Source organism: Copadichromis virginalis, linkage group LG8 (genome assembly GCF_057382275.1).
Source record: "Copadichromis virginalis isolate Kocher_CV1m ecotype Utaka linkage group LG8, C_Virginalis_male_GT1.1, whole genome shotgun sequence".
Classification (NCBI taxonomy): Eukaryota; Metazoa; Chordata; class Actinopteri; order Cichliformes; family Cichlidae; genus Copadichromis; species Copadichromis virginalis.
In genome coordinates, this window is record NC_140625.1 from 28,137,058 (window position 1) to 28,148,408 (window position 11,351).

Here is an 11,351-nt window from a genome sequence, read left to right on the forward strand (position 1 = left end):
TTTATCAGGAGCGAAGAAATTTCTGCAAATTCTGCAGATATTAAAATGCAGTCTCACAGCAGCATGCATGTGACACAGCTGAAAGCTTTTCTAATCTATTTGTTCTTGTGTGTACTGATATGTGTTCATGCTCATAACATTTTGAAGGGTGACAAAATTCCACATTTGGATTGGTTGATGATGGCGTGAATCCATCACATCAAAGACTTCTGCACTTCAGTTGTAATTTTTTGATTTGAAAAACACTTGCCACTTTTTTTTAAAGCTTACTTGGTTGCCACAGTAACGCCTCCCCGCAGTGTCTGGATAACATACATGCTGCAGGCATGAAATATACTTCCTACTGAAGTACAGCGAGCAGCTAGAATCCTCCATCAGACAAGGATGGAACGACCTTCCTCTCCCAAACGTCCAACAGCTGTTCTGCTCAGTTCCCAGATGTTTACAGGCTGTTGTTAAAAGCAGATGCTAGTGGTGGCAAACGTGGCCCTGTACCAGCTTTTTTGACACATGACCTAGTATTTTTCTTAAAATGGACCATGTTTACAGATTGAACAGGATTGGAGTTAGGCCTTGGTGCATGGTCTGATGGTTTTCTTTGCAAGCTCCTTTGACTACGATGACCTGGATGACTGAGAACCTTCACAGACATGGTCTGATGGTGTTTCCACGTCCAAATCATTGGCAACACAATAACCTGATTGGTCACCTGCAATGTTGAACCTGGACCTACATTAGTTTTGATGATCCAGGAACAACACCAACATGGCGACATCACATCGTGCCACGAGTCTTCTTACACCTAGAGGAGTCGCCCCCTGCTGGCCATTAATAAAATGCGGGTTTAAGCACTTGTGCGTTTTCCTTTATGTCAGACCAGGAAGCTAGATTCATCTTTTATAGGATCTCCGTGCAGTACATAAAATATATACACAGCCTACTGGACTGAGGCATTGTACTGTAAAGTGCAAGTTCTTACTCTATTGTAAAATTACATTTGTTTTTTTACTGTAAAAGTGAAATTAAGAAAATCAGAATTTAAAACAATCTGAAATCTGTTTCAATGATTAATGATTGCACCACACAAACGTTGAGTAATCATTACGGGTTAAGCTGTTGCTGTTACATCTCAGTGTTTTTAGCTTTTTAAATCTTAGATCTGGGGGAATATTCATGGCTGGGCGGAAAGATGCATATCCAAACAAATCACCTCATCCTTTCATCTGCCTGAAATCGGGACCAAGGTGCATTCGCCTGCGTGTCTCCAGGTGCAGACCAACTTATCTGGAATCCTCTCACGTCCACACTCACCTTAGCTAAAACAGTGCAGCGCCAACTTTTCGTGCCAAGGGCAAAACTTGGCTGGAGCTGTGAATGGCACGCACAGATGCGTCAATGACACAGGTATCAGTGCGCTGTTGTGACCTTTCTCCGGCGGTTCCGTATCCTACAGGTCGATGTGCCAGTGATGCAGTGCCTCAACTTATGTGTGCACGCACACACACAGCAGGGCTGAGAGCTGCTCCGTATCCTGCACGAAGGTGAGACATAGCCGACAGGAAAGCGTCTACTCACCAGGAAACGTGCTCCGGAGCAGCTTCTTGTCTACCCGGTCCAGGAGATGATGAGACGCTGTTGCATCGCTGTCTGCGGCAGGCGGCACGCTGAGAGTGCCACTGCGGTCCACATTTATCCGCTCTGTGTGCGCGCTCGCGCTCGCGTGTGCGTGTGTGTGTCGCGTGAAGAGAAGAGAGGCTCGGTGTGTTTCACGTCAGGTGGAAACTGACGCGTTGCTGTGAAATGAGCATCTCCTCCTCGTCGGGATTTTTCTGTCAGACATCTCAACTCTTCCACTCTCTGCCTCTCTCTTCGTCTTTGCGAGGCAGCCTCCTCTCCTCTCCCTCCCCTTCAGGCTGGGCATGCCCAGTCTGTGCCTCTTCGTGAGCACCAACTTATGACTTGCAAGCTGTGGTGGAAGAAGAAGCACTTACATCCTAAAAGTGGCCAGTTCAAAAATAAATAACCCAGCGCAAATGCAGTTGTTTTTGTTTTTTTGTATTTGTAGAATACAAAATCTGAACTTTTTATGCAGCTTTAACAGTAGTACAGTGTGACTGGTAAAGTTACATTTTAAGTATATGACATCATTAATGGGGGAGTTACGCACATTCTCCAGCTCCATATTTGTATTTTTGAGTTCTGCTATAGAAGCTTTGCATGATTCACAGTTCATGATAATCCTTGTTTATCAAATACTCAGTTTTGAAGCAGCTCCTCAGTTCATCCTCCACCATTGAGACCACCTTGCCTTTAAGCCTGCTCTCTGATTGGTTGGTCCTTGAAAAAGGATTTCGTGGGTGGGACCTCTGAGATTACCATATTAGGGACATCCTCTCTTCATGACGTCACACAGAGCCAAAGACAGAAAAAAACCCTTTTGTGCACTTTTGGCTCACAGGCAATAGTTTTGCATACACTATTTTATAATTTTGTTAAGAGTCTTTAATAGTGCTTATTTTCTGTCATATCTGCACTGTTACAGAGGTGGATTCTTATTAAATATGGTCAAAATTTCAAATAAAGAGGACAGAGTTTGTATCTCTGTGAACCAAAGGCCAAGGCTTCATACAGTTTTCCTCTTCTGCTGTTGGTTAATATGGTTTTAACAGTAACGATAATATACTTGGCTTCCCTAATATATTTCTCTGGCACACAACTGTAAGCACAGACATTTCATCAACCTGTTGGTCAAACCTTTTGTTTTCTTTGAGATAACCACACATTAAAGGTTGGCTTAACTGCAGCTAAAATGTGTTTTTTTTTATTCAGCCCATCAGATAAAAGCTGCAGTTCCCCTAATGACCACTTCAGGCTGGCTGGGAATCAGTAACCACAGATGCCTAAATTAAAATGTCCAACTTTGCAGAATTTAAGTTTCAACCCTGGTGCAAAGAGACAGATTTTGCATTTAAGGATAGTTTTGTCCTTCATTGCAACTGTCCCGTTGTTGTTGTTGTTGTTGTTGTTGTTAATCGTTCACCTGTTGCTTGCTGACCAAACGTTTTCTTGCTCACTTATAATTTGCCACTCACCCATCTTGTCCAAAACAGTCACCTCATGTTCGAGGCTATATAAATAAAATTTATTTGAACTGAAAAAAGTGCAAAGTCTTCAACGTATTGAATACAGAGGTCTGCAATAAAAGTAAAAAAGCAGGATTTTGTCTTATCCATGTAACTTCAGGATTACCTGGATAAGATGCCACAGTAGCTTATGCTGCAAACCTAACCTGCTCTGGAACAGATTATGTTCAACAAGTATAAAATCACCACCTACTGGCCGATCACTTATCTTGGAAAAAGCGCCACCATTCTGTGTGTAGATAGGAGGGTCTAAAGTTTTTCACTTATTTCTGCAAACAATTTTACTTTTCTACAAGTATTAATAAAAGATCCTAAAGAGGATTATGCAGACTAAATCAGAGTCTGAAGAGGATAAAAACTTTTAAGTCATGTCTATGTTTTATATACGGCTATAGTTTCAGACCAGGGGAGGCTGCTCCAAGGCAAAGTGTAATGTAGAATTACTGTATTTAGCAGTGAATCATCCAAAGCTATTCTAGCAGAGTCCAAGAATAAAGAGTGAGCAATAAGCATATCAGGGAGTCTTTGATTAAAAAAATAATGGCATTTATGTAAACACTCAAGCTGTCTGCATGCAAACATCACAGAGCACTGCAGAAAGCGGTTAATACATCTTTAAGGGGCCAGCTATGCATTCATATTTAGCCTCAAGTTGATAGACAGTACAGTGAAATTCGCTGGCATGTACAACCATCATCTTCTTCTTTCGGCTGCTCCCTTTAGGAGTTGCTACAGCAGATCATCTGCCTCCATCTCTCCCTATCGCTAACACACACCAACCCCCTGCACGTCCTCCTTAACCACATCCACGAATCTTCTCTGCGGGCTTCGTCTTTTCTTCCTGTCTGGCAGCTCTGTCTTCATCATCCTTCGTACGTGGCTTGTACAGCAAACACAGGCAAATCTGTTCTGGTGCCTCTCGACCAAAAATGACATCAAAAAGATTTCTAAAAATAAAGCAGCGCTTAGACACATTAGGACATCACGAGCATCATCACACTGTCCTCTGGTAGCTTTGCTTTTGTTTGGCTGAACTAGAAATGCACTCATCTGTGACGACTGAGACTGTAGGAGATGTTCATGCCTGTCTAAATAGTCAACATCATTTCCTGCCAGAGGCATTAATGCCAATTTACTGTACACTGATCTAAAAGGCATTTTGATTGCCTGAATTCCTGCTCTAATCCCTTTGGATCTTGTTGTGCCATAAAAGAAGTCTGAGCTGTGACAGAAAAATGAATTATTTAGAGATATCTACAGTGGGAGGCAGATCAGCTGCATTGTACCTGCTGACATCTTTGATCTAAGGCATTAGTGTGTCTGTCTTCACTGCAGGTCTCCATGTAATCCCTCCATTCTGAAAACCATCTCTATCACACAATGCAACACTGCTAGCTTGCTGGCATGTAATGCACTGTCTAGTTTCTTTCTTAATACTGGCTTATAGGTACTTCTACCACCAGAGGGCAGCATTGTACCCAATCCTCACATGGAACTGAAATAAGCTGTGTGTGTAACAGTGTCTATACTGTAGCCAATGCTGTCTATTTAGTCCGTGAAGTCAGGTTCTGTGACAGTACCTGACTCCACAACACATTTCCCTAAGGGGACAACAAAGTATATCGTACTATATCGGCGCCTCTGTCAGTGCGCCCCAGGGCAGCTGTGGCTACAATGTAGCTTGCCATTGCCAGTGTGTGAATGTGGGTGTGAATGGGTGGATGACTGAATGTAGTGTAAAGCGCTTTGGGGTCCTTAGGGACTGAGTAAAGCGCTATACAAATGCAGGCCATTTACCATTTTATATTGTAAAACAGGACATGATACTGTGTGATAGTAGATGTCCCTCTCTGAAAATGGGTGTTATAAACCCCCCAAAATACAATCTATGCTCTTTGAAACATTAATTAATGATTAGTCATCCGTTCTTGTCATACGGACTGGTTACTAAACTGACTTGTAGATCAAAATTCAGTTTGGAAACTAAGGAAATTCTCAACCCAGACAGCAGAGTGTAAAGGTATAAAGTATGAACAGTATGTCGGGGTTAAACTTGTTGTCGAGCTGAGTTAAATTTTCAGGCAGTCTGGTTATCATTTCACAACTAGTTCACCCTCATAGGATAGAACAGAATGACAGCTGGGAAAGACTCCAGCTCATCCAGAAAAGGAAAATGGATTAACAGGTTTTACCCGTGAGTGCAGGTGAGCGGTCACATTGAATTTGGTAGGTTCCTCATTCTCCAAATACCAATGAAAGGTGCTTCCTTTATTAGGATTCACTGGAGCATCTTCTATGAGAGGGAAGGAAACGGTTCCATCCCAATAATTCATATAAAATGAATGCAGTAGTTTAATGGCTTCTTTGTAAAATATTTTAAGCAGCAGCATCAGAGGGCAGCGGGCAGGCTGAGAGCAGCAGCTGTGCACAGACGGCTTCTGGAAGCCTCTCTGTGTTTGTGCTGTTCGCTCTTTTCTGTGTCCTCTCCTGTCACCACCAGCTGCTCTGACACTAAAATGCAATTAAACCTTTTCGTACAAACATCCATTGGAAACATAATGAGCTTACTCTTTTCAGAAATACTGTATAAAAGAAGAAATATTTACAGGCTGGTTCAAACTTCATGGTTTGTTCAGCAGATGGCCTCCTGCACTCATCCTGTTCACACTTTGCTGAGTTGTATTCAGAGCCTGAATTTATTAATGTTTTAAGTTGTTTTCTTTGGTGATCTCACAGATATGATGCTAGGTTACTTAAAATATGAAAATTGACAGTTTGAACACGTGTTTCATTGATCTACTAAGGTGGGTACCATAGACTCAGCTGGAATAATTCATAGATGTGTGTCCTTGGGCACCTTAACTCTTCTGTACCTTTATGAGCACCTTTATACTGCATTAGTACTTTTTAAACATTAAATAACACGGCATCACCGTCTTTAAGCATCACAGGGGGCAGGGATTGTAATGAGGGACAGAAGTATTTACACTATGCAAAACCTTTTACTTATCAATTTAACACTGTGGATATTTTCTGAGTTGAAGTACATAAAGGTGTGCCAAAATTTTTGGATTCTTGCAGTGTTTTTCACCCATTCTAACTTCATATGTGTGGGACATATCCATACGAGATCTTGAGGGCTGAAAAACACATTTAAATTCTGTTAAAAACTACAGCCAAAACAATTTCACACACACTCCCAAGCATCACAATCTAAAGCCAAAGTCTTTAAAGGTTTTGTGCAGCACAGTTTTTTTTCTTGTGACCAAGTTTGAGTATCAGTATGATGGGATACATACCATAGTTTTGCACAGTTAGCCTTACAACAAGCACAGCATGGGTTTGGGTCTTTTTATGTGCAGTTTTCATGTTCACCCTTGTCACTGAGGTTTCCTCTTACAGTCCAAAGACATGCTTGTGGTCAGGTTAAATGTCAGTTCTAAAGGTGTGGATGTAAATGGTTGTCTGTCTTTATGTGTTAGTCATGCAGCAGACTGGTGACTGGGTGTACCCTGTCTCTCTCCTTGACTGCTGGAATAGGCTTGAGCCCCTCCATAACTACTGAACTGCATGAGAGGTTGGAAACCATAGTTTCAATAAACTGCATGATTCCTTCTTTCTATTTTTTTCTAATATAGTCATATTTTAGCACTGCAGTGAAATAGAGAAACAACTTTGGTGTTCGTATGCGAAAATGGTTTGGAGAGTCACACTGATCTAACAATCTAAGTCCTGAAGCAGTTTTTCAGAAACCCTTGAAGGGTCTGGACAGTGAGTACGAACACAGAGCATCACAGCGACTGGATCTTTCCTAGTGAGTAACAGGATCACGCCATCTTAGGGCAAAAGAAAATTCCCTCAAGCTGAATGGGTGATGAAGCAAGAAAACGGTGACGAGGGTATCCGATGCAGTTTGCAGCTGTTCAAATGTGTTTTTCATCCCACAAAATCTCAAGTGGCTATCTCCTGTACTCATAAAGGCTTAAAATGCTGTGAAAAATAAGCTAAATGAAAAAGTGACAACATTTGGACCCAGCCCGCCTCACAAGCCTGTATGAAGGTAATATTTTGCATGCTTCTTTATACTAAAGTTATTCTGCAGTCAGTTGTTTTGCCTATGAAATGTGTTCAATGGTTGAAACGATGCATAGAAAAAACACCTTTGTGCAGGAAGTGAAGCATCTGCTGCAGAGAGTTTCCTGGTCTTTGTGCGTGTATTAATAGTACATAAGAGCTTATCACATCACCACATTATTGCTGAGACTCTCCCAGCTTCCTTTATCAGGTTTCATGTGCAGTGCTTCCGATGCTGACAGATGATGTCTTATGAAACTGTACACCAAGCTGTTCCAGATGTACTTCAAGGGACTCGTTGTGTCCTTTGTACAGGATCAAAGAGCAGATCAATGCAGAAAGTCAATTTTTGTGAGCTTATTACAGATAGGAGCACTGCAGACTGCCAGCGGAGAAAAGGATCCATTGAGCAGGCATGTGAAAGGGAAACTTAAATGCAAATAAAGGCTCGTTCCTCACTTTGTTTAATAATGTAATGCTTATTTTACCAAGCTTAAACTGCATATAGTTGTTATGAGTTATTCTGCAAGTCATTTTGTGATTGATAGAGATTAAGTCTTTGCACATATATTCACCATAAAAAGAAATGGAAGAAAGCAGTAAATTATAGCTGCATGTTAAACTAATTTTGTGCATTAAAACCATTAAATCATGTGAGTGCACACTGCTGCTGTGTAAGTGTAATAATGTATTTGAAAGGACCCAGTTAATCTAAATGATATTTTTCTCTTACATAATAAAGCAGCTGGTTTTGACTGACAGCATTAATCCAAGTATGGATATCTGGGGTCCTGGCCTTGCTGACAGGAGCAGACTGGTCCGACTGGTCCCAGTGCTTTTTATGGGGTCGATACTCGCAGCGCTCTCGCCTGATGACAAAACGTCACACCCAAGCCCCGCCTTTCTAAAAACAAAAACGTGTTCTTATTGAATCGCCCAATGACAGCGCAGGGAATACCGGAAATGCCAGCAAATACCTTCGTAATAAAAGTTGAGACTACAACCGGTGGAAATTTTGATATTGAGCACTTGAACTGTTAACTCTAGTGTTGAATGAGATATCAAAACTATCTCTCCCCAAACAATCTAAAAGTAGATATCAAAATAAATATAAAATAAAGATATAAACATTGCTTATTCTCACAGTATAGCTAATGTAGTACTGTAGTGATTTCATTTTATATCCTTGTTATGATTTTGCCCTTTTGTGTTTCGTTGCAGTTGGTTGCTCTTTGCTTACACTGGATTTGCATATATTTGTATGTGATTAGCATCTTTATACGTTTTGGGTGACACCCTTGGTGGGCCCTTAAACGTGAGCACAAGACAGAGCACAAGAGAGAGTGAAGGCGTTTAATGCCTTGCTGCTCAGCGGCACAGATTTCTGTACTTTTTCCTGTTATTTTCTCTCCATGTTATGAAGAAAAATCATTTAAATGAGTTAAAACATAAACTTGTTATTTATTCCTGCTTAAAACGGATTTTTATGAATATTGAAATCTTATTTGTTTTTCATATGTACCTATAGGTACATATAAAATTGAAAATATATTTTCAATTATATTAACTTTAATAGCAGGAAATTAACTACCCAGACGCTTCTTTTGTTTCTGTCTTTTTTGCCATATTTTTCAAGTAATCTGTATTTGACAACAGCATAATAAAACTGGAAATTCTGTTTTTCGTGTACCCCCCAATATTTTTAGGGGCCCCTATATGAAAACATTCAGGAGGCACCCCTGCCTGTGCATGCTATTTCATGGAAACCTATTTCAACAAATTCTAATGCTATAGCTACAATCCACACTGAGATTTGGTGCCACTTAGGCTCCTATTCATGCTTTTATTCATGCCTCTCACTGTCACAGATCAATTCACAGACTTCAGAGTGTTCAAAATGAAGCAGCAAGACTTTAAGTTTTTGTGTGTGTTTTATTGTGTTGTTTTGTAATGTTGGTTGTGATAAGTGCCATAAAAATCAATCAATTTTCCTGTAGACTCCTGGTGGAGCATAGGTCCGCAACAATACCACTCCAACAGACTCAGTTCTGGGCCGTTCTCTTCAGCTGGGTCCACGTCATTCTGTCGGCCTTCACTTCGCTCTCGACAGATCTTCTCCACGTCTGTTTGGGCCTCCCCACTTTCCCTTTTCTTTGTGGGTTCCAGTCCAGTGCTTGCCTTGAGACGTTGTCGAATGGTTTTCGAAGAGTGTGGCCTATCCAGCCCCATTTTCTCTTCTTGATGTCTTGACCGACCGGGTTCTGGCTGGTTCTCTTCCACAGGTCTGTGTTCGAGATCTTCTCAGGCCATCTGATGTTGAAGATGTGTCGCAAGCACTTGTTGATGAGACTACAACCGGTGTCTTGCTGGTAATGGTGTTGGTCACCCGCCATGTCTCTGACCCATACAGAAGAAGAAAGTGTACTTTATTGGTCCCCGTGGGGAAAATCCCTCTCTGCATTTAACCCATTCACTCAGTGAAGCAGTGGGCAGCCACTGGGCGCCCGGGGAGCAGTGTGTAGGGACGGTACCTTGCTCAGGGGTACCTCAGGGTAGCTGTTCAGGGGAATCGAACCCCCGACCTTCCGATCATGGGGCCGCCACCACTCTACCTACTGAGCTATCACATTGGTGTTGAAGATGCGGATCTTGTTGCGCTGAGATAAGGCTTTGGAGTTCCAGATGGGTCGCAGGGTGTTGAATGCAAGCCTTGCTTTGTTGATCAGGCTCCTAATGTCTTCATCTGCACCGCCATCACTGTTGACTATGCTTCCTTGGTAGATGAAGCAGGCATAGAAATAAATTATTAAAATACAAATCAGTAAGACACTTTAATATTGACTTATTGAATCCAAATCATAATAAGAGTACAGAAGAATTTATTGATTCCATGTACAGCATAGGTTTATTTCCACTGATAACAAGACCGACCAGAATAACATCTCATTGTGCAACTCTATTAGATAATATATTTACAAATATAATAGAAGGAAAGATAAAAAGTGGGCTGTTAATCAATGATATAAGTGACCATTTACCAGTCTTTGCATCGTATAATTGCCATTATAAAGTGAACAACGATGGACATAAGATTATTTACAAAAGAATAAGAACAGAGAAGACCTTAAATTGTCTTAGAAATGAACTTTTAAAGCAAGATTGGAATATTGTATATGAACAAACAGAAGTTAATAAAGCTTACGAAGGATTTTTAAGAACATTTAACACATTACTTGATAAAAACTGCCCAGTAATTGAAATCAATAGGAAACACAACTATGCAGGAAGACCATGGATGACAAAAGGACTACAAAATGCCAGCAAAAAAAAGAATACCTTATATCGAGAATTCATAAAAAAGAGAACAATAGAAACTGAAATGAAGTATAAAACTTACAAAAATAAATTAACTAATATAATGAGATCCTGTAAAAGAGAGTATTACATTAAAAGGTTAGAACACAATAAAGATAACACAAGAGATATATGGAATGTATTAAACAGAATAATCAAAAATGAAACAAGGAATAATGATTACCCTGGGTACTTTATAGAAGGGACAAGAAGTATTAATAACATGGAGGAGATAGTAAATGGCTTTAATGAATTCTTCGTAAACATAGGGCCAAAACTGGCAGAAGAAATAAAGGTTGATGGAATAGAAAGGGACACTGGTGAAAATATTGAAAGGAATAGCAGCTCAATGTTTTTAAGAGCAGTGGAAGAGAAAGAGATTTATGACATGGTTAGAGGACTTAAGAACAAAACCAGTACAGACTGGAATGATATTGATATGGTAACGGTAAAGACAGTTATTGATGGTATCGTAAAACCATTAAAATATATATTCAACTTGTCGTTTCAAAAAGGAGTTTTTCCACAAAAAATGAAAGTTGCTAAAGTTATTCCCATTTACAAAACCGGTGAAAGACATAATTTTACAAACTATAGACCAGTGTCAATACTCTCCCAGTTCTCTAAGATACTGGAAAAACTCTTCATAAAAAGATTTGACAGTTTTGTGGAAAAATATGAATTAATGACAGATAGTCAGTATGGGTTCAGAAACAACAGATCAACAGCTTTGGCACTGATAGATTTAATGGAAAAGATAACGGAATGTATGGATAATAA

At 40.3% G+C, this 11,351-nt stretch overlaps 1 protein-coding gene across 1 annotated transcript in view; it reads right to left on the reverse strand.

The window, feature by feature from the left end:
• LOC146703632 (uncharacterized) overlaps positions 1-1,872 on the reverse strand; it is a 102,693-nt gene extending 100,821 nt beyond the window's left edge. Inside the window, exon 1 of the mRNA XM_085466922.1 lies at positions 1,576-1,872. The gene's annotated coding sequence lies outside the window, so the exon portion shown is untranslated. The remainder of the gene's footprint in view (positions 1-1,575) is intronic.
• Positions 1,873-11,351: the final 9,479 nt, after the last annotated feature.